A 22,213-nucleotide genomic window follows, 5' to 3' on the forward strand; every position below is an offset into this window, starting at 1 on the left:
TACTTCTCACCATTCACACTGTGTGTTTGTGGAGCATTGCTCAGTTTAGACAGGGATATGAAGCTGATCAGTTTCATGTTTGTTTCTAGCCAGCTTCGCTTTCTGGTTCTCAAACACTAACAAAGTGCTGGAGGGTTAGGGTGGCAACCAGCGCTGCAGGGAAATCCAAACCAAAAACCAGTTTTGCTGGACCAAGAAGCATGTTTGTAGGTTCCGCATTTCCCAACCCCTGCCATGTGGGCCTAAATTAATCAGATATTGTCCCACTCAATGGCAAACCCAGGTTATTGTTTCACAGAGCTGGGTGATCCTTTTTCAGCAAATAGTTTATTTGCCCCCAAAATTTGTTATCTGAGTAACTAAAACTGTGCCTGAATTTGGGTCACCTTTGATGATTAGTTTCAGCTGAATAAAATGGAAAAAAAAACACCAAATGCTGAAAAAGCTGAAACATTTTGACTTGTCATTTCAAAACAATATTTTGTTTCAAAATTTATCTGGATTTTGCCATCCCTGTCTCCCTCCTCCCCACAAGTATAAAAAACATCCAAAAATAAAACTTTTTATTTAGGGTCAAATGAAATGTTTTGTTCAACCTGAATTGAAATTTTTTCGGGTTTTCGTTTTGCTTAGAAAAAATGAATAATTTCCATTTTGGTTTGACCCAAAAGGATTTTTTCCTGGGGGCGGGGAGGGGAGGTTTTTCAGTTTGGTCACTGAACTGAAAAACCAGTTACTCACCTGCTTGTACAACATGATGTCCTGATGTTCAGAAAGTGCCTGTGACTGAGGGGATAGCAGGGTTGGGGCACAGGAGGAGAACTTTTGTGTTTCAGGGGTTGATGTTGGTTGTGTCGTGGCCACTGACACCCATGTTAGCTGGAACCACACCACGATCATATCAAAGCCCTCTCCTGGGCTGTGGTTAAGTTGGAATTGCTCCATGGCTCCCAGCTCTGTTCATTTTTTCCCCACTGATGTCAGCATTCCACTGGCAAGGACAGGATTAAATAGAGGATGAGGAGGAGGTAGCCTCGTAGCAATTAAACTGGCAGTTACAAGCAACACTATGTGCCAGGAGAGCAACACGAGCAGCTTCTCCCTAGGAAAACAAACCCGTTCCAGCTAGTATGTGTACCAGGGAAATTTGAGTCTTAATAGGGGAATAGGTATTGAAGTGCTGCTGGATCAACTGGCCTTCACACCACTGGACTGCAGGAGGCAACGAGGGCTTGTAGCCAAATGATCATAGAGACATGGAGAAAACTTGATGTAGCCATATAGCTGATGTACTGACCCCAGAAGTCAAGAGCCCCCCGGAGAGTAGTAAAGGAGGGTGGTGGGAACTGCATTTAAAGCAAAAGAGATTGTGCCTGATTCACGGCTCATACAGGGGCGAGCAGGGTCATGTGACAGTGGGGTGATAAAGAAGTCTGCTGACAAGCACTGCCATTTGAGGCACCGGTAAAGGAGCCTCATCGGCTGCTTCATTATTATCACAGTGTGTGAAGTCACCAATGTGCTAAGCACTGGACTGACATGCACAAAAACAAGGTCCCTGGTCCAAGGAAATCAGTGGCACCGACATACCTTGCAAGAGCGAGACTTTACACCTAAGTAGTAACAGCACTAAATGCAGAACAGGTGGGGAGATCCTGCACAGACTTGTTTTACTGAATCTGTGGAAGGGGGAGGGGATAGAGCTGGAGGGAGAGGAGGAGGAGAGGCAAGCAAAATAGGAACTCCTTGGAGCCCCAGGCAGAGCTCAGGGCCCCACTGTGCTAGGCCCATGCTGAGCAGATGTGTAATGAAAGAGTCAGTCCCTGCAGTTTCCAATGGAATTGTCTCCCTGGAAGGTTTGCAGGTATTTCCTTGCCTTTCTCTAAGATGCCATCCCGCCAGCCTTTACTCTGCCCCTTCAGACAGGGGCTGCCCACTCTGCACCTCGGCTGTCCCTGGACAACTGCTTCCTCTACCGACTCAGCTGGAGGTGGGGGCAGAATGCAAACCTGAGGGCTGGGTATCCATCGCACCTTGCCCTCTCCCACTATATTTGACATTTGGCTTGTAACCCTGCTAGGGGAAGGTGGCAAGAGCCAAAATAAGCAGCTCTGTTGACATCAAACTGGGCATGAGTCCGATGGTGCAATTTGGCTCGAAGCTGCTGCCAAAGACTGGCATGTAAAAATCATATGGTGCTTAGTGGATATGAAACACATCAGACACCACAAGAGATCGAAAAGCTCACGAGCCAAGCCAAAGTGATGGGGGTGGCTGGAAAATCAATCAGTTAGAAAGCAGCATGTTGCTGGCTGTGTGGTGATTTGGGGAATCAGGCTGTGGACAACTGATGAATTTCACTTGGATTTTCTCAACTGTCTGTATGCCTAGGCCTGATGACTGTCCTTTGCTGTGCACTGCCTCATGCTCTTTGTGCTGGGGTCTACAACTGGCAGTCCTTAAGGGCTATCAGCTGGTGAATAGACCTGATAGGGCAGAAAATTGGGATGGCTGAAGGAAGCCAGTTTTCTCTAGCTTCCATGCAGGAGGCTGGGGTTTGGAGCGGTGGAATTTCCACAGCAACAGAACAAAAGAATCAGCTGTTAGTGGTAGGGCTTATAAATTTGAGGGGCTCGTAGGACATGAGAGAGGAACAGAAAAGGCAAGCTTTTGTAGCACTGGGGACTATTCTGACTGTGGGGCCAGCCAAGGCCATAAAAGCCTGACCTGGAGGCGAGAGAGCTATTCACTCAGTGATGCGGAGAGGAAGTTGTGAGCCACAGGAGGAGGATCCTGGATGCCCTGGAGGACTTTGGCCTGAGGCCAGAGGATGCTCTGGTGTGGTGAGGAAACTGAGGCAGTGAATGGTATAGAGGGTGTTTATGTTTAGAGCTATGTATCTAAAGTAAGAGTTAGCAAAGCCAATGCATCTGTTTGCTTCCCTTTTCATGTCTCCCCAAAGAGTTAACTACAAACCCAGAGCACCCACAAGGGTGGGGCTCTAGGAAAGGGTGTGCTTGCACTAATGTGGAGTCTGGAGGGTGGGGATCAGTGATGGTCCTGAGGGGGCTAAGGTAGCTGGGGCATGGGGCCCATTTCCATGAAGGGGTAACAGCAGAGAGCCTGTGCCTGGGAAGTGTGCCAGAGAGCCTCAGAGGAGAGACAGCGCTGTGCCCTACTGAGGTCAAGGGAAGCTTAAGAGCACATGGGTCTTACACAGCAGCCTGGTGAGTGGCCAGCTGGAGCCAGGCTGCAATGCTGTGCCATGCAAATATACCTTCTTGGGGCTCTGATCAAAGCTCCTAAGTTAAGCAGGGAAGCGCTTGTCCGGTACCTGTCTGGGAGGCCTGTGAGAATGTCCCAGGCTGCTGGAGGACCTGGCACTGTATCCAAGTGGCACAGCGCCACTAGGGATCATAGTGGATCACAAGCTAAATATGAGTCAACAGTGTAACACTATTGAAAAAAAAGCAAACGTGATTCTGGGATGTATTAGCAGGAGTGTTGTAAGCAAGACATGAGGAGTAATTCCTCTGCTCTACTCCACGCTGATACAGCCTCAACTGGAATATTGAGTCCAGTTCTGGGTGCCACATTTCAGGAAAGATGTGGACAAAGTGGAGAAAGTCCAGAGAAGAGCAACAAAAATGATGAAAGGCTTAGAAAACATGACTTATGCAGGAAGACAGGAAGATTGGGGAAAAAAATTGGGTTTGTTTAGTCTGGAGAAGAGAAGACTGAGACGGGAGCATGATAATAGTTTTCAAGTATGTAAAAGGTTGTTAGAAGAAGGAGAGAGAAAAATTGTTATTCTTAACCTCTGAGAATAGGACAAGAAGCAATGGGCTTAAATTGCAGCAAAGGAGGTTTAGGTTGGACATTAGGAAAAACTTCCTAACTGTCAGGGTGGTTAAGCACTGGAATAAATTGCCAAGGGAGGTTGTGGAATCTCCATAACTGGAGGTTTTTAAGAGCACGTTACACAAACACCCATCAGGGATGGTCTACATAATATTTAGTCCTGCCATGAGTGCAGGGGGCTGGACTAGATGACCTTTTGAGGTCCCTTCCAGTCCTACGATTCTCTGACTTTTTGTTCTCTGTCTGTACAGGCAGCTACCATTTTGTTCAATGGAACAATTGTAGCATGCTGCAGACGAAGAATGTTCAATGGGAAGAGGTCCACTGAGGAACACACAGGGCCACCCGGGGGGGGGGCAAGTGGGGCAATTTGCCCCCGGGCCCCGCAGGGGCCCCCATGAGTTTTTTTCAGGGCCCCTGGAGCGGTGTCCTTCACTCGTTCTGGGGGCCCCAGAAAACTCTCGTGGGGCCTGGGCCCCCGGAGCTTCTTCCGCTCCGGGTCTTTGGCGGTGAGGGGTTCCTCTGCCCTGGGGCGGAAGGACCCCCTGCCGCCAAATTACCGTCGAAGTGTGACCTGCTGCCGAAGTGCCGGGTCTTCGGCAGTAATTCGGTGGTGGGGGGCCCCTGCTGTGGGTCTTCGAGGCATTTCGGTGGCAGGTCCTGGAGCGGAAGGACCCCCCGCTTCCGAATTACCGCTGAAGTGCGGGCCCCACACCACCGACGACACCAGACCCCCTGAATCCTCTGGGTGGCCCTGGGATCACAGACAGGAGAGTGTGGATTATATTTATTCAGAGGGGCAGGCAGTGCACCGGGGCCCCTTCTGTTCTCTTCTTGTGGCACAGAACAGTCTCTTGCAGGCTGGATGCTTTAGTCTCAGCTGGGTTCCTGGGCTCAGTTCAAGGCGACTGGGACATGTGGGAGGTCAGCCTGGATGATCTGGGTGTCCCTTCTGCTCTTGAACTTGACGACGTCCCCGAGCTAAGCAAAAGGGCAGCATGAGGGCAGGTGAGACATGCAGGTAAGTGTGAATGATGCACGGGGCAGAGAATAACATCAGCTACTCATCTATGGTTCCAAATGAACTGTCATCTCCCAGGGAAAGGATCTGGCCCTGGCTCAGAGCCACAAGAGTAGAGCTAGCAGACCTCAAACAAAAAGGGGCCGTTGTGATGAATGAGAGTGCAATTAAATTAGACAGGATAAAATCCCTCCTGTTTTAGGACCTTACCCTGACCTTAGCTGTTCGGGGGTAGGGAGGAATGGCCCCTATGGGCAGGCTAGCTCAGAATTATCCATTAAAGGGTTTTTGCACCTTGCTCAGAGCCAGGTTCTGGGCTAGATGGGCCAATCATTGGTGTGCTCTGCTCTGGCCTTCCCATGAGACACACACATTTTGTTGTTCTGTATTTCCCTGTTTTCCTTGCATCTCTAATAAAAACCATTTGGGCTGAAGGGACAGAGCTGCTCTATGTGCATGGAGAAATAGTGCTTGGTTCTTAGACAGTGCTAGAAAGGGGCCTGGGGATTTAGAAAGGGGCAGTGTTTCCTCCAAAGCAATGATGAATATGTACCCTAGCATGGCGCTGGGAGGCATTCTGCTGATGCAGGAGTCAGACAACTTAGACCCTGGGTAGATTGGTGTGTTCACGGTGCAATAAAAGACCCATGGCATGGCTAAAAATGGCAGGGTAGATGTTCGGGGTGGAACTGGAGCCCGGGCTCTGAAAATCCATGAGGCAGGGAGGGTCTCAGAGCCCCGGCTCCAATCTGACCCCAAACATCTGCACTGCACTTTTATAGCCCCACAGCGCGAGTCAATTGACCTGTGTTCTGAGACTCGGCCCTGTGAGTTTTTTATTGCAGTGTAGAAGTACCCTTAGGGACAAGATCCTCAGGCCCCTACCTCCCACTGTTATCAATTGACATCCCACCATCCATATCTTTAGGTGTCTCCATACCAGTAATAATCTGGCTCCGAAGTGCCTATGTCACTGTGGAAATGGAAGTTAGGCTCGTAAGTTACTTGGGCACTTTTGAAAATGTTACCTCCCCCTCTCCCATCCCCTCCCACAACCTCTCATGATGGACAGAGGGACATTTTCAAAAGCACCTAATAGATTTAGGAGCTCCATGTTTAGGAGATGATGGGACTGGAGCTCCTAAATCACCTCAGCCCTTTGGAAAATCTCTCCTTAACACTCTTGCTGTTCTTGTCATAGTCCAGTTGGGCAGTTACATTCTACTGATCTATATCCAGTGGTCTCAACTGACTAGGGCATTCTTCATGTCCCACCCCCAGCTGTTGGCAAGTGCTCAGAGGCTACAAGAGGTGGCTGCAGTTCAGTGATCCCGGAAAGTCCTTTTTGGCCCTTCAGCCTGAAGGCTCTGTGTCAGTGTGAGTTGTTTACTGCCGGCGTTGGCATGCAAACATCCTAAGGCACTTTACTGCACGGGGAGAAGAAAGTGAGTAAAAAGAAAAGATTGATTTATGTAATCTACTGGAGATATTTCTAATACACTCATCACTCTGGAATCTGAGTCCTGTCCTGCTCACAGGTCTTTGCTAGGGGAGTTCGGTTCTCCTAGGACAATCTCCATTTCCTACAGTACTGAAGTTTTCCATGAACCAGGCCTGTTTTGTATCATCTCCCTGATGTTTAGTTTGGGGCAGGCAATACTGGAGTGCTGCATAGCAGATGATCCTTTGAATTTTGCCAAGACAGCTCATTGATTTGAATTCTTCACCCCAGGAATCACTGATCCTCCAAGCAAGCTGGGATGGAGGCATAGGGAGGGAGGGGAAGCTAAGGATTTTTGGGTGGTGATGATGATGCAGGTGAGGAATTTTTGCGCTGCCGGAGTTCAAGGTCTTGCATTCTTACCAACTTTGCCAGATCATCATTAGAAAATATTACCCATTGAACTTGGGGTGGCTTTAGTCTAAGCACGTTGAGCACATTTCTGAGCTGCAGGATTGCGTTCTAATTCAAGTTCTGCCACAGATTTGTTGGGTCACCTTGAGCAAGTTGCTTCCCCCCGTGTCTCAGTTTCCCCATTTGTAAAATGAAGGTGGTAATACTTTTCCAGGGTGCTAGAAGGCACCTTGTAAAGATTGAGCACTGCTTAAAGCAAAATTAGGAGAAGCCAGGTCTGATTTCCCTTCACGCTCAATCCAGGGGTAGTAGAGAGGGCCACTTGGGATGTGTTTGGATTGGTTAAGATTTTGTCAAAGCAAAAAATGTATTTTGCTTTACCCACTGCTATACCAAATGGGACATGCAGCATCCAATTGGTCGGCTCAATACTGACCTTGCTGTTGAGGTATTACAATCCCAGCCAATCAGAAGCCTGCTGGCTCAGAAACGCAGAGCATACTCAGTGACTACACTGTAATCTGTCTGGCTGTAGCTCACAGATTGCCTCTTCTGAGTCGATCTGCATGGAGCTGGCTAGGTAATACCCAACACCCAGGAGCCCAGTGCTAAATTGTGACCTCAGATGACCCTAGGACTGCTGTAGATGGGAATAAGCAGCCAGATTCTTATGGGAGCTGAGCACATGGTCTGCTGAGTGCTGTGCAAATCTGGCCCTCAGAAGGCCATTGTTAGATCACTGGGTCATCAAGGCAGGGTCTTGCAGCACCTCGCACAATCAGGATTGGGGCCTCAGTGCACTAATGTCATCGTCGGTTGTTACAGGATCAGCACCTCCATTGGCTTGACCTTCATTTCCCATCAGGAGCTGGGCATGCAAATGTGGGCAGCTGACAGAGTCACACCACCAGAGATACCAGCTCCCATTGCCTGGGATGGTCACCCATTCGCAGCCACACCATCCCTGCCCTCCACGCACACCCGTTTGCAGCTCAGGCTGTGAGAAGCAGCTCTGTGGAGGTCAATGTAATGTGGCAGGAGTGAACCTGCACTGGGAGCCATCATTCCACTGCGTCCGCTTGCAGGTGAGTCTTGGAAGTTAGATTCACCCCCCATCTCTTCAGCCACTGCGGCACGTGTACGTCACTGTGCTGTACCACATGGGACGGGGAGTAGGGCATCTACCCTGGCTGTTTTACTTCTGAGGACCTGATCCAGGGCCCGCTCCTTTATAGAGGCTCCCATTGGCTTCAATGGTGATTGGATTAGGCCCTATGTACACCTGTTAGAATGGTCCTTTTTATTGTTGGTGAGCCATACTTCACTGCCTTTTCAACCAGGTCTCCTTTCCCTGTCACCACACCAGGGTCCGTCTGTGCATGGTGGCTTGCACGTTGCAGATCGGCATTGTGGCTAGTGCATCCTAGCAGGCAGCGCTCCTCCGATGCCTTTCTTGTGTCTTGCTGCTAATCCCCATGTGTTCGCAGTACTGGAAGGGGGAAGCCCAGGGCACTGCTAGCAGGTGAGTGAGATAAGGTCCTGCTGTTTGGGAAAGGGCTTGGCCTCCTTCCCCAGCACCCATGGTTATTCTTTCTAAGATTATGATGTAAAACTATCCGTTAAGCACATCCTAGATGGAGCGTGGCTTCAGAACTCTGGCATGTGTCACCGCTCAGTGTTATTTACCTAGCAGGGCTGGGATCCCACTGAGACAGGAAGCAATAATCAGATTAATGGCTCTGGTGCGTAAAAGGGGCCTTCCTACTGCAGTGTGCCATCAGCTGGAGGCTGACGTGGTGTGATGAGATGGGAAAGGAGGCAACATAGAGATCTCCAAACTCCTGGGGTGTTGGTGCATAAAACAGTAGCTGTCCCATTCCTTGTTGTTTGATATTTACAATGGCACTTAAAGGCCCCAACTGAGATTGGGGCCTGTTGTGCCAGGTGCTGTACAAACAAAGAGGTAGAGACAGGCCTTGTCCCAAGATGCCTCCAGAGCTGGACAAAATTTTTTCAGATGCAACTTTGTTCCAATAAAAAGCAGATTCGGATCAGATGAAATGTCTTGCAAATTCATGTCAAATTCACCCAGATTTTTCTCTCCCTTCTCTCCTTCCTCCTACAAATAAAATCTGAAAAAACCTAAACATTTTGGTTTTACACTTTCATGGATTCATAGACGTAAGACCAGAAGGGACCATTATGGTCATCTAGTCTGACCTCCTGCACAATGTAGGCCACAGAATCTCACCCACCTACTCCTGGAACAGACCCCTAACTTATGTCTGAGTTATTGAAGCCCTCATATCGTGGTTTAAAGACCTCAAGGTGCAGAGAATCCTCCAGCAAGTGACCCATGCCCCATGCTGCAGAGGAAGGCGAACCCCCCTCAGGACCTCTGCCAATCCGCCCTGAAGGAAAATTCCTTCCCCACCCCAAATATAACAATCAGCTAACCCCTGACCATGTGGGCAAGACTCACCAGCCAGCACCCAGGAAAGAATTCTCTGTAGTAACTCAGATCCCAACCCATCTAACATCCCATCACAGACCACTGGGCATATTTACCTGCTAATAATCAAAGATGAATTAATTGCCAAAATTAGGTTATCCCGTCCTACCATCCCCTCCATAAACTTATCAAGCTTAGTCTTGAAGCCAGATATGTCTTTTGCCCCCACTACTCTTCTTGGAAGGCTGTTCCAGAACTTCACTCCTCCAACGGTAAGAAACCTTCCTCTAATTTCAAGTCTAAACTTCCTAGTGTCCAGTTTATATTCACTTGTTCTTGTGTCCACATTGGTACTAAACTTAAATAATTCCTATCCCTCTGATATATTTATAAAGAGCAATCATATCTCCCCTCAGCCTTCTTTTGGTTAGGCTAAACAAGCCAAGCTCTTTCAGTTTCCTTTCATAAGACAGGTTTTCCATTCCTCGGATCTTCCTAGTAGCCCTTCTGTTCCAGTTTGAATTCATCCTTCTTAAACATGGGAGACCAGAACTGCACACAGTATTCCAGATGAGGTCTCACCAGTGCCTTGTATAATGGTACTAACATCTCTTTATCTTTACTGGAAATACCTCGCCTGATGCATCCTAAAACTGCATTAGCTTTTTTAACGGCCATATCACATTGGCGCTCATAGTCATCCTGTGATCAATCAATACTCCAAGGTTCTTCTCCTCCTCTGTTACTTCCAACTGATGTGTCGCCAATTTATAACCAAAATTCTTGTTATTACTCCCTAAATGCATGACCTTGCACTTTTCACTATTAAATTTCATCCTATTACTATTACTCCAGTTTACAAGGTCATCCAGATCTTCCTGTATGATATCTCGGTCCTTCTCTCTATTAGCAATACCTCCCAGCTTTGTGTCATCCGCAAACTTTATTAGAACATTCCTACTTTTTATGCCAAGGTCAGTAATAAAAAGATTAAATAAGATTGGTCCCAAAACCGATCCCTGAGGAACTCCACTAGTAACCTCCTTCCAGCCTGACAGTTCACCCTTCAGTATGACCCGTTGTAGTCTCCCCTTTAACCAGTTCCTTATGCACCTTTCAATTTCATATTGATCCTCATCTTTTCCAATTTAACTAATAATTCCCCATGTAGAACTGTATCAAATGCCTTACTGAAATCGAGGTCAATTAGATCCACTGCATTTCCTTTGTCTAAAAAATCTGTTACCTTCTCAAATGAAACGTTTTAATCTTTCAATTTGCAAAACTTTTTGTTTTGAATTTTACTTCAATTTTGTTTTAAAAAAATATTAAAGGTTAAAATAAAACAGAAACTGAAAGTTTCATTGAGATTGGAACGAAAGGGAACATAAAAGAAGTTTGACTGAGTGTTTTTTTTAAATGCTCCATTGTGAAAGGCTTTTCAAAGGGGCTTCATGGAAGCTGTGCAGCACAGAGCCCTTGGGAGAACTGGCCATAGGCAAACTGAATCCTGATTTCCTGAGACTCAGTCCAGTGCATTAACCAAACAGCTCCTCATCCTTTTAAGTCTGACTGTCCCGTGCTGTACAAAGTTGCCCTCTGAGAGCCAGGTCTTTTCAATGGTGATCAAGAGAGTCCGTTATAATATATTATTCTCCTAGCATTTTCCAGCTGAGGATCTCAAAGCACTTTGCTATGTGATACAGCATGGCCAGAGGGCAGTAGGAGAGTGTTAGCAGGGAGCCTTATTCCCTGCAAGAGGAGGAAGGTTTGCTACAGCTTAACTAGAGCACCTGAAGTCAATTAGAGCACCTAAAGCCACTTAGAGCACCAGCAGTCAGTCATGTGATAAAAACCCCTGCTTCAGTCAGACAGTGTGGGAGTTGGAGCAGGAAGGTTTGGTTGGAGCAGACAGCAGTTTGAAGGAGTTGGAGAAGAGAACAGTTTTGAAGAGAGACAAAAGGAAAGTTTGGAGAAGTGCTGCGGTGGGCTGAGAAATCCAAAAGAAACCCTAGGTAAGGGGCACCTGGCTTGTGTAGAAGGAGAGCAAGAAACCCCTTCACAAGCTGAAGGGCAGGAGAGGGAAGTAGCCCAAGGGGAAGGAACCGCTAGTTCAAGTGGTTCGCCACAAACCTCAGGGCTCCTGGGTTGGGACCTGGAGAAGAGGGCGGGCCCAGGTCCCTCCCTCTCCACTCCCCTCCACAAGGACACTAGTGGGGTAAATAAAATACTGGTTCAGAGGCAAGCAATGGTGCCCTGAACCTTCCCCAAAGAAGAGAGAACGTGAGACCCAGCATAACAGTACCGGCAATTTGCCACACGTGGTGTCAGGGGTGGGATCTGCACGCTGGGGACTTAGTCCAGGGTTAGGCAAAAACCCTCCCATCCTTAAGATGGACGATGTGGTCAAGGACCTTCTACAAGCCACTGTGGCCCAGCAGGAGGCTACCCAGGTCCAAGCAACCACCCAACAGGAGGTGACTAGAATGCAGCAGGAGACCAATCATCTGTTGATGAGTCAGGCTGCTCAGGACCGCACCCTGCTGAAAGACCTGGTGAACCAGATGAAGGCCCTTATGGAGCAGAATCGCATCTGTGAAGGGACCCGGACTCTATGGGCTAGCCATTGCCTACAGAAAATGACACGGGAGGATGATGTGGAGGCATACCTGCTGGCTTTTGAAAGAGCAGCCCTGTGGGAGGCCTGGCCCCGAGATCAATGGTTTGGTATCCTTGCCCCATTCATGTGTGGGGAAGCCCAGAAAGTCTACTACGATATGGCTGCAGAGGCTGCCGCAGATTATTCCCAGCTAAAGGCAGAGATCCTGGCCAGGTTCGGAGTAACGACGGCACTGCGAGCCCAGAGGTTCCATGAGTGGCGATATACGGAGGACAAGACACCCCAATCATAATTGTTTGACCTGATCCACCTGACCCGGAAATGGCTGTGCCCTGAGGCCCTTAGCTCTGAGAAGATGATGGAGGTACTGGTATTGGACCGGTATATGAGGGGGTTACCACCAGGTCTCAGGTCTTGGGCTGGCCAGAATGATCCCTCTACCTATGATGATTTGGTCTCCCTTGTGGAAAGACAGCTGGCAGCCCGTGAACTGTTCCAGACCCCAGGTAGGGAGACATGGCAATCCAGGAAGCCAACCCCAAACCCAAGGCCCTGGGCTGTCGAGAACTATAGAAGAACTGTAACCGGGAGGAAAGACACCGAGGAATGGCTCGAGGCCAGGAAGGGACCTGGGGGTTTGGGAAGAGAGGTGGGGGGCCGACCAAATAGCCCCCGGCAGAGGGTGACAACTGGAATAAGGGGACGGTGTTATGAGTGTGGGGAATTGGGGCATATAGCAGCCCAATGCCCCAACAAGGAAGAACCTATGCAGTGTAATCTGGGGGATTACGGGGAGCAATGTGGCCTAATCAGCCTGGTAGGGTCACAGTGTCCTCACATGGATATACCAGACCAGTAAAAATGAATGGTATAAAGACCATAGCATTAATAGATTCCAGGAGTGCTGTCACGCTGGTCTCGGGGAAGTTGGTGGGAACAGACCAACTAACCCAGGCCAAAAACACAGGGGTAACGTGCGTACATGGCACCGTGAATTTTTACCCTACAATTCTGGTATGGATTGAGATCCAGGGGAATACTACCACGGTTTCTGCAGAGGTGGTCCCCGAGCTCCCCTACCCTGTTTTGATTGGGAGAGACTTCCCCGGGTTTGAGAGCTTACTTACCCCAGTAGAGCCAGGGGAGGGTAGCAACCCCCAGGCTGAGACGGAGGCATCTACAGAGAGCCTCACTCCAATGTTTGCTGAATTTGCTCCAGAGTTATTCTCATCCCCTGGAAAACACCGAAGGTCTAGGCGAGAACGAAGGGCAGATAAAAGGTTAGGGACCAGGATTCTAGCAGCGAATCAAAAAACTTCCCTTATGGGTAAGCTAACCCGCTCAGGAGACCAGGAGATAATTCAGGCCAAGGAAGACTCGGAGGTGGTTCCTAGCCCAAGTGGGAGCACCTCAGGGGGAAGAGTAGAAATAGGCCCCCTAGAATTAGGTCAGTTCGGTACTGCACGTGAGACCTTTGGGCAGGACTACGCCGAAGATCCATTATATGCGAACGTGAGGGAGGAGGTAGTGGAAGTAAATGGTGTGCCTGTGGAAGGAAAAATCAAAGGCCCAAGGCCATGTTATGTGTTCAAACGCGATCTTTTGTACAGGATAGAGCAAATACTAGGGGAAGAAGTAGAGCAACTCTTAGTCCCACGGAAACACATAAGGGCAGTACTAAAGTTAGCTCACAGTCATCTATTTGAGGGACATCTAGGGGTAGACCAGACACTGGATAGAATCCTAAGAAGGTTTTATTGGCCAGGGATACGCGCAAAAGTCCAGTGTTATTGTGCCTCCGGCCCTGAATGCCAATTGCATAGCCCCCGACCTCACTTGCGGGCCCCATTAGTACCTTTGCCTATTATTGACATCCCTTTCGAGAGGATAGCCATGGACATAGTGGGCCCATTAGAAAAATCGGCATGGGGCCACCGAAATGTACTAGTCATCCTTGACTATGCCACGCGGTATCCAGAGGCCATTCCTTTAAGAAACCCCACATCCAAGGCAATAGCAAAAGAACTACTACCGGTTTTCGCCAGAGTGGGCATCCCTAAGGAAATCCTGACAGACCAGGGAACCCCTTTTTTGTCAAAACTAATGAAAGACTTATGTGCCCTGCTCCGCATCCAGGCCATACGGACCTCAGTCTACCATCCACAAACAGATGGACTGGTAGAGTGATTTAATCGTACCCTTAAAAGTATGGTCCAGAAGGTGGTAGCACAGGATGGAAAAGACTGGGATACCCTTCTACCTTATCTAATGTTCGCTATATGGGAAGTCTCCCAGGCGTCCATGGGTTTTTCTCCCTTTGAACTATTATATGGACGCCACCCACGCGGGATATTAGATATCGCCAAGGAAGATTGGGAGGAACAACCCAACCCAGGAAAGAATATCATTGAGCACATGACACAGATGAGAGAGTGAATAACTTGAGTAACCCCGACAGTACGGGAACATTTGGAAAAAGCACAAGAGGCCCAGTGGACGTATTACAACCATTGGGCGAAAGTACGGAGATTTCAGCCGGGGGAACGGGTGATGGTGTTAGTACCGACAGCAGAAAGCAAACTTCTAGCCAGCTGGCACGGACCATATGAGATAGTGGAAGCCATTGGGGAAGTGAACTATAAGGTTAGATAACCAGACCGCCGAAAGCCAGAGCAAATCTACCACATCAACTTACTGAAGCCCTGGCATGACAGAGAGACGTGTCTGGTCATTCGAGGAGCTCTACCTCAGACAGACGACCCACAGGGACAGGTAAAGATATCTCCTGAATTAACCCCAGAACAACGAACATAGGTCATTGAAATGATCCACCGGAACCAGGACGTATTCTGTACACAACCGGGCCAAACGACACTAGTCCAACATCATATTGTCACCAGCCCCGGAGTAAGGGTGATGATAAGACCATACCGAATACCAGAATCTAAAAGGGAAGAAATTAGGATGGAAGTGAAGAAGATGCTGGAACTTGGGGTCATTGAAGAATCCCACAGCCAGTGGTCCAGTCCGATCGTCCTATCCCCAAGCCTGATGGCACCCTGAGGTTTTGTAACGACTTCCGGAAATTGAATGAAGTATCTCACTTCGATGCCTACCCGATACCATGCATTGATGAGCTAGTTGATCAGTTAGGCAAGGCCCGATACCTAACCACTCTGGATCTGACCAAAGGATATTGGCAAATTCCCCTGGCCAAGGATGCCAAGGAAAAGACTGCCTTCTCTACACCTGATGGCCTGTTTCAATACACTGTCCTCCCTTTTCGACTCCATGGGGCCCCTGCAACATTCCAAAGACTTATGGATAAGTTATTACGACCCCATGCCAAGTATGCCATCGCTTATCTAGACGACATAGTCATACATAGCCCTGATTGGGAAACTCACCTAGAAAAAGCAGAAGCAGTGCTGGACGCCCTGTGAAAGGCCGGTCTCACTGCTAACCCTCTCAAGTGCGTGATAGGACTAGCTGAGGCCAGATACCTCGGGCATGTAGTAGGGAGAGGTTTGATAAAACCCCAGTGGAACAACGTGGAGGCAATACAAGGTTGGCTTTGACCAATCCGCAAAAAGCAGGTCAGAGCATTTTTAGGGATAGTAAGATACCATCGGAGATTCATCCCTCATTTCGCCACAAGAGCAGGGCCATTGACGGATCTGATAAAAGCTCGAGGCCCTGAGATAGTAAAGTGGACTGATGCGACAGTAGAAGCATTTGCAGATTTACGGACAGCCCTATGCTGCCATCCAGTACTCATAGCCCCATCCTACAAATGGACGACTCGGAGGTGGGGCTCAGTGCCGTCCTTTCCCAGATGGTAGGGGAGGAGGAGCACCCTATCTTGTACCTCAGCCGGAAGCTCCTCCCCAGGGAACAAAAGTACTCTGTCGAAAAGGAATGTCTGGCGATAAAATGGGCTATGGAGACTCTCCGTTACTATCTCCTGGGGCGGCGGTTTACCCTCGTGACAGACCACGCCCCGCTCCAGTGGATGCACAGGAACAAGGAGAGGAACGCCAGAGTGACGAGGTGGTTCCTCTCTCTGCAGCCTTTCCATTTTCGGGTCCAGCATAGAGCTGGAAACCAACATGGCAACGCTGATGGCTTATCGCAACGGCACTGCCTCTCGTCCCAAGTAGCCCAACCCCTTGGTGTTGAGCGGGGGAGGGGGGGCGGGATATGTGATACAGCATGGCCAGAGGGCAGCAGGAGAGTGTTAGCAGGGAGCCTTATTCCCTGCAAGGGGAGGAAGGTTTGCTATAGATTAACTAGAGCACCTGAAGCCACTTAGAGCACCAGCAGTCAGTCATGTGATAAAAACCCCTGCTTCAGTCAGACAGTGTGGGAGTTGGAGCAGGAAGGTTTGGTTAGAGCAGAGAGCAGTTTGAAGGAGTTGGAGAAGAGAACAGTTTTGAAGAGAGACAAAAGGAAAGTTTGGAGGAGTGCTGTGGTGGGCTGAGAAATCCAAAAGAAACCCTAGGTGAGGGGCACCTGGCTTGTGTAGAAGGAGAGCAAGAAACCCCTTCCCAAGCTGAAGGGCAGGAGAGGGAAGTAGCCCAAGGGGAAGGAACCGCTAGTTCAAGTGGTTCACCACAAACCTCAGGGCCCCTGGGTTGGGACCTGGAGAAGAGGGTGGGCCCAGGTCCCTCCCTCTCCACTCCCCTCCTCAAGGACACTAGTGGGATAATTAAAATACCGGTTCAGAGGCAAGCAATGGCGCCCTGAACCTTCCCCAAAGAAGAGAAAGCGCGAGACCCAGCATAACAGTACTGGCAATTTGCCACAGCTAACATCTATGAGCCACGTTCCCTGTGATGTAGGAAAGTGTTACTGACGGCTTATCTCTATGCTGCGGCAATGCACATCAGAAGGGTGCAAGTTGCTCTGGCATGTTGCACTCTACCTGTCCTGTGTAGACCCTGCTGGCGCACTCAAAAAGGTTCCTAATGTGGATTAATTAGGACTGCTTCAAATGACTACATCAATGTGCACTATCTTTTAGAGGAGGGGTCAGCAACCTCTGGCACGCAGATTGCCAGAGTAAGCACCCTGGTGGGCCGGGCCAGTTTGTTTACCTGCTGTGTCAGCAGATTCGGCCGACTACGGCTCCCACTGGCCGCGGTTCGCCATCCCAGGCCAATGGAGGTAGCAGGAAGCCATGGCCAGCACATCCCTTGCCCACGCCGCTTCCTGCTGCCCTCCATTGGCCTGGGACAGTGAACTGCGGCCAGTGGGAGCCGCGGTCGGCCGAATCTGATGACTTAGCAGGTAAACAAACTGGCCCGGCCCCCAGGGTGGATACCCTGGCGAGCCACATGCCAGAGGTTGCCGACCACTGTTTTAGAGCATGTCAGCAAGGCCTACACGGGTCAATCATAGTACAACGCTTTAGAGCGCTCTACAGTTTACGGCCCTGTGCTGGGCATGGCTGTGCCAGGCAGACAAGCCCTGGGTCAAATTTTGAAAAGTACTAAGGATCCTAAATCACTAACTGCTGTTTTTTTGAAAGTGGTTTAGGGCCAGATAGTTAAAGTTATTTAGGTGTGAACTGAAGAAGAGCTAGGCACCTAAATATCTTTGGGGATCTAAGTCTTAGTCTCCTAAGTCATTTAGGCACTTTTGAACATTTGACCCTCTATCCCCACTTTACAGATGGGGAAACTAAGGCATAGCATGAGGTAATGGCTTTGTGAAGGTCCTTCAGGAGCAGGTTTATCATGGTTTCAGATAACCTCCCCACATCAAGATGCCTGCAGGAGGAAGCTAAGCCCAAAGCTCAAAAAAATGCTTTCCTTTCCAGGAGATGGCATCCTCTTAAGCGGATGTTTGCTGACTCATATATATCGGCATCCGTGCTCCTTGTGCGTCACTCTGTGAACGGCCTGTTTATTTATAGTACCTTTCGTTAGTCATTCATCACTTGATATGTTCTTGAGAAAGGACTTAGCCCCTTTTACACTAACCCACAGAAGGCGGGGAAACCACAGCCTATTGTACATTCATTCCATCCCAGATCCTGGAGCTGGCTCAGTTTATCACTGCAAGGGATAGATTGGAAAGGCAGAGTGAGGGACATTCTGGTTTCTCGTTCTTAGGCTTTATCTACATGGAGTTGAAGTGTGTGCATGTGGCGGGTGGGGTTGATTAGCATAAGTATTCTGCTGTAGCTCTTCTGAAATAATTCCTGCTGCATGGATATTCAGTTCTCGAATAGAAATGATTTATATAAATAGATCCAGAACAAAGTCCACTTTTATTTTAGAGTAGAGTGACTGCATAGGAAGCTATTCTGCAATAGCTAGAGTGGCATATTTAATTCTAGAATAGCTATACTGGTCAATTTCTCCTGTAGAGTCAAACCCTTAAAAGCTGAGGCTGTGCTACAATTTAAAACAAAATCCAGCAACCCCTTGTTGGGCTGTCAGCCCATCAGGTTGCTTCTGGTCACTGGGTCAGATGGGACCATCTCAAAGTGAGGATACGAAACACGTCAATCAGAATGAGTGGACCACAGAAACAAAATCATCCCCCTACTCCTGAGCCTTGGGGTCCATCGAGCTCACAGATGGAAGCCAGGACTGTCATGGCTGCAGTACGGATGATATATTGTACATGCAGAATGCATGGCCCTTGCAGCTGCTAAGTTTCATGTGTCAGAGAGGTAGCCGTGTTAGTCTGGATCTGCGTCTGATGAAGCGGGTATTCACCCACGAAAGCTCATGCTCCAATACATCTGTTAGTCTACAGGGTGCCACAGGACTCTTTGTTAAGTTTCACATGTGGAGTAAGTGGCTCTCTTGGCCATGGTGTGGCTGATACAGTTCACTTGTGGAACCTGTAGCTCCTCTAACCTAAGTGGAGATGACACATTGTTCGCTCTTGTGTGGCTGGGGTGCACTTTGTGCAAGTGCTTTTGATTTTCTTTTGAGATAGGCTGTCTTATGTGCAAGGGGAGGAATGCACAGCAGGAAACCTAGTCTAATCAGTAGTGAAAAGGAAGCTGTGTATTATGTACATTTGGTTGACTGCAAAAGAACACAGGGTAGGGAGTGCAAGCTGATGTTATAGGTTAACCTAGTGTTGATCTCCTGTTGCAGTCAAGAAGCCATGCAACAAGCAGGAGTGAAGAGCAGGTTTAACTTACTGGGGTTGGTGGAATGGGGTCTTTAGATACTCCAGCTCTCTCTTTGTACGTGAACATCATCTACCCAGACCTCCAAGGTCTGGTCTCCCTTCCCACTCGGGCCTATCACAAAGCTAGTGTCTGCGGAGAAGGCAGGAGAGAGGCTGGGACTAGAGTGCGGTGCAATTATTCTACCAAAACTTTTTCCAGCAAAAAACACACAGATTCGACAACACTGAGACATTTAAGGAATTTGTGGTGATTTTGCCAAAATGTTTTTGTTGGAAAAAAACTTTTAAAGAAAAACAATGGATACATTTTGACTTTTTCAATATGAGACGACTGTGTTTTGAAATTAAATTTAATTTTATTAAAGTAAAAAAAAGAAGCTTTAAATCAAAATATTTTATTTCCAACTCTGCGATTCTCTAAAAAGTTTGAAATATTTCCTTTTTTTGTTCAACTCGAAACAAATTCCTCCCTCCCTTCCCCCTACCTGCCGCTTTAGTTTGGAATTAACTTCCAGCAAACCGACAATCTGTTGTTTGCACAGTTCTAACTGGGACAGCTGTAGTGAATGGCGGTGGGGATTGGGAGTGATGGCCAGAACTGGGAATCATGCAGCATGTTGTCAGAGTTTCCAGGTGATTTGTCACTTCCAGTCACTGTGGCATGCAGCAGCAGGTCATGGTAGTCCCAATGATCTCCCAAGGGAATACCATGATGTGGCTGCTACATCTGGCAACACTGGCCCTGAGGGCCCTTAACCTCCACCATCAGCAGCACTCAACCAGTTCAATCAGCCTCTTGAAAACCAAGCACATGAAACCTTATGCATAACATATATGATCTCCTTGGTGCTTTATTGACACGCAGTGTAAGCTTGTCTCTTTCTCCAACCGAAACTGGCCCAATAAAAGAGATTTCATCACCCGTTTGGTTTCTCTAATATCCTGGGACAAACATGGTTACACCACCACTGCAAATAACACTGTATCATGTTACACAGGCAGCTTTGCACCTTGATATAATTAGTATGAGATCTCCTTCCTAGCATGGCCTGGGCAGACTAACAGCACACAGGAAATCACTGGCCAGGTTAGAAGTCAAGCATGCTTGGCTCCTGGTCTTGTGCTCTGCTTCCCAAAGTCAGGACTAGATGCAAGGCTCATTGGTTTGATGAGGCTTTCCCTCAACAAACTCTACCCTGCAAACACACAATAAATACACGATTTTCAATTGCCTATAAATTAATCAGAGTTTTTTATTTGTATGTTTGTATATATTTTTTATGTTTATTGTATTATTTGCATGTTTCAATTCTTGGGAGCAACTCTGACTCTATACTCAGGAAGGCAACATAAGCACCTAGATTAAATAGAGAGGATAGCATCTGATTCTTCATAGCTTTCTGCCTGTAGTAGTCCATCTCTTACACCGGTATCAGTGACTGGGCAGTTCTGATTTGGCAGCACCATGAATCCCCGCTACACTGCCTCTGCACAAGTGTAAATATCTCTGCAAGGGGCAGCACAGGAACTAGAGAATCAGGCCCCCAGACTCTAGGCATGATAGATAGGGGAGGGAGTGTCAGAGAATGGGTGGATGGTGAGAGAAGGGTGTGTATGCGGATGGAGATCTAGATAGACGTCTTAACCCGGGACAGAGAAGAGAGATCAATAGAGGGGAGTGTATGGGGATGGATGGGTACCTTTTCCCCACCTAGTGCCTGTCTATTTAGACGTTAAGCTCTTTAGGAGCCATCTACCACTCATTGTTTGTACAGCACCTAGCACTATGGGCCTATTCTTGGTTGGACTATAGGCACTTTCACAATAAATATGATTAACAAGAATAGGTATTGCTTAAGCTACATCAGTGACTTTAGAAATCACTTAAATCTTACTAATACAGTTTTTTCCCAGTAGCACCATCCCTGTCAATGACTCTGTCACTGCTTCTATATTTACTAACTTATCTCTCCCTGAAATCTTTAGCAAGCAAGATGCCTTGAGGAAAAAAATCTGGTCGTGGAAAGCCAACAGTGTAACAAGTTGCTGCATTCCTGCTAAGCAGCCCTTGAACCTTCTGCTGCTAGGGCCCTGACTTCAGACAGCACTTGCACGGGAGCTGACGGTCAAGTAGATTCTAGTATTAGAGTCAGTGGTGTCTAGCAGTTAGAGCATAGGCGCTGACTTCCCCTCTTTCCCCTGGGTGCTTGACCTGCCCTAGTCCCTACTCCACCTCTTCCATGAGGCCCCACCCCTGCCTTGCCCCCATTCCACCTCCTTCCCCAAAGTCCCCACCCCAACTCTTCCCCTTCCCTGCTCCTATTCCAACTCCTTCCCCAAATCCTCGCCCGGCCCCCACTCTTCTCTGCTTCCTCCACTGAGTGCGCCACATTCCTACTCATCACCCTCCCTCCCGGAGCATGCTAACGCTGCCAAACAGCTGTTTGGCGGTGGCCTGGCAGGAAGTGCTGGGAGGTAGGTGAAGGAGTGGGGATGTGGCATGCTCAGGGGAGGGGGAGAAGGTGGGGCGGGGGTAAGGGGAGCTTGGCTGCTGGTGGACGCAGAGCACCCACTAATTTTTCCCCACGGGTGCTCCAGCCCCAGAGCACCTAGGGAGTTGGCACCTATGAGTTAGAGTACAGGACTGGGACACAGGATGGGGGCGTCAATTACTCAGACATCTGTTGGGAAAATAACACAGCAGGGCACAGATTATCCGACAAGTTCTTGGAATGTATTGGAGACAATTTTTTAGTTCAGAAGGCGGAGAAAGCAATTAGGGGAGAGACTGTTCTAGATTTGATTTTGACAAATAGGCAGGAACTGGCTGAGCATTTGAAAGTGGAAGGCAGCCTGGGTGAAAGTGATGATGTAATGATAGAGTTCCTGATTCCAAGGAACGGTAGGAGGGAAAGCAGCAAAATAAAGACAATGGATTTCAAGATGGCAGACTTTAGCAAACTCAAGGAGTTGGTAGGTAAGCTCCCATGGGAAGCAAGTCTAAGAGGAAAAATGGGTTGAGAGAGTTGGCAAAGAGCGTAGGAAAGATAGGAAGTATGGCAAGAAACCACCCTGGCTTAACCAGGAGATCTTCAACGTGAAACTCAAAGAGAGTCCTACAGAAAGTGGAAACTAGTCAAATGATGAGGGAAGAATATAAAAAACACCACAAACATGTAGGGATAGAATTAGAAAGACCAAGGCACAAAATGAGATCAAACTAGCTAGAGACATAAAGAGTGACCAGAA

Source organism: Gopherus flavomarginatus, chromosome 8 (assembly GCF_025201925.1).
Source record: "Gopherus flavomarginatus isolate rGopFla2 chromosome 8, rGopFla2.mat.asm, whole genome shotgun sequence".
In the NCBI taxonomy this organism is placed as follows: Eukaryota; Metazoa; Chordata; order Testudines; family Testudinidae; genus Gopherus; species Gopherus flavomarginatus.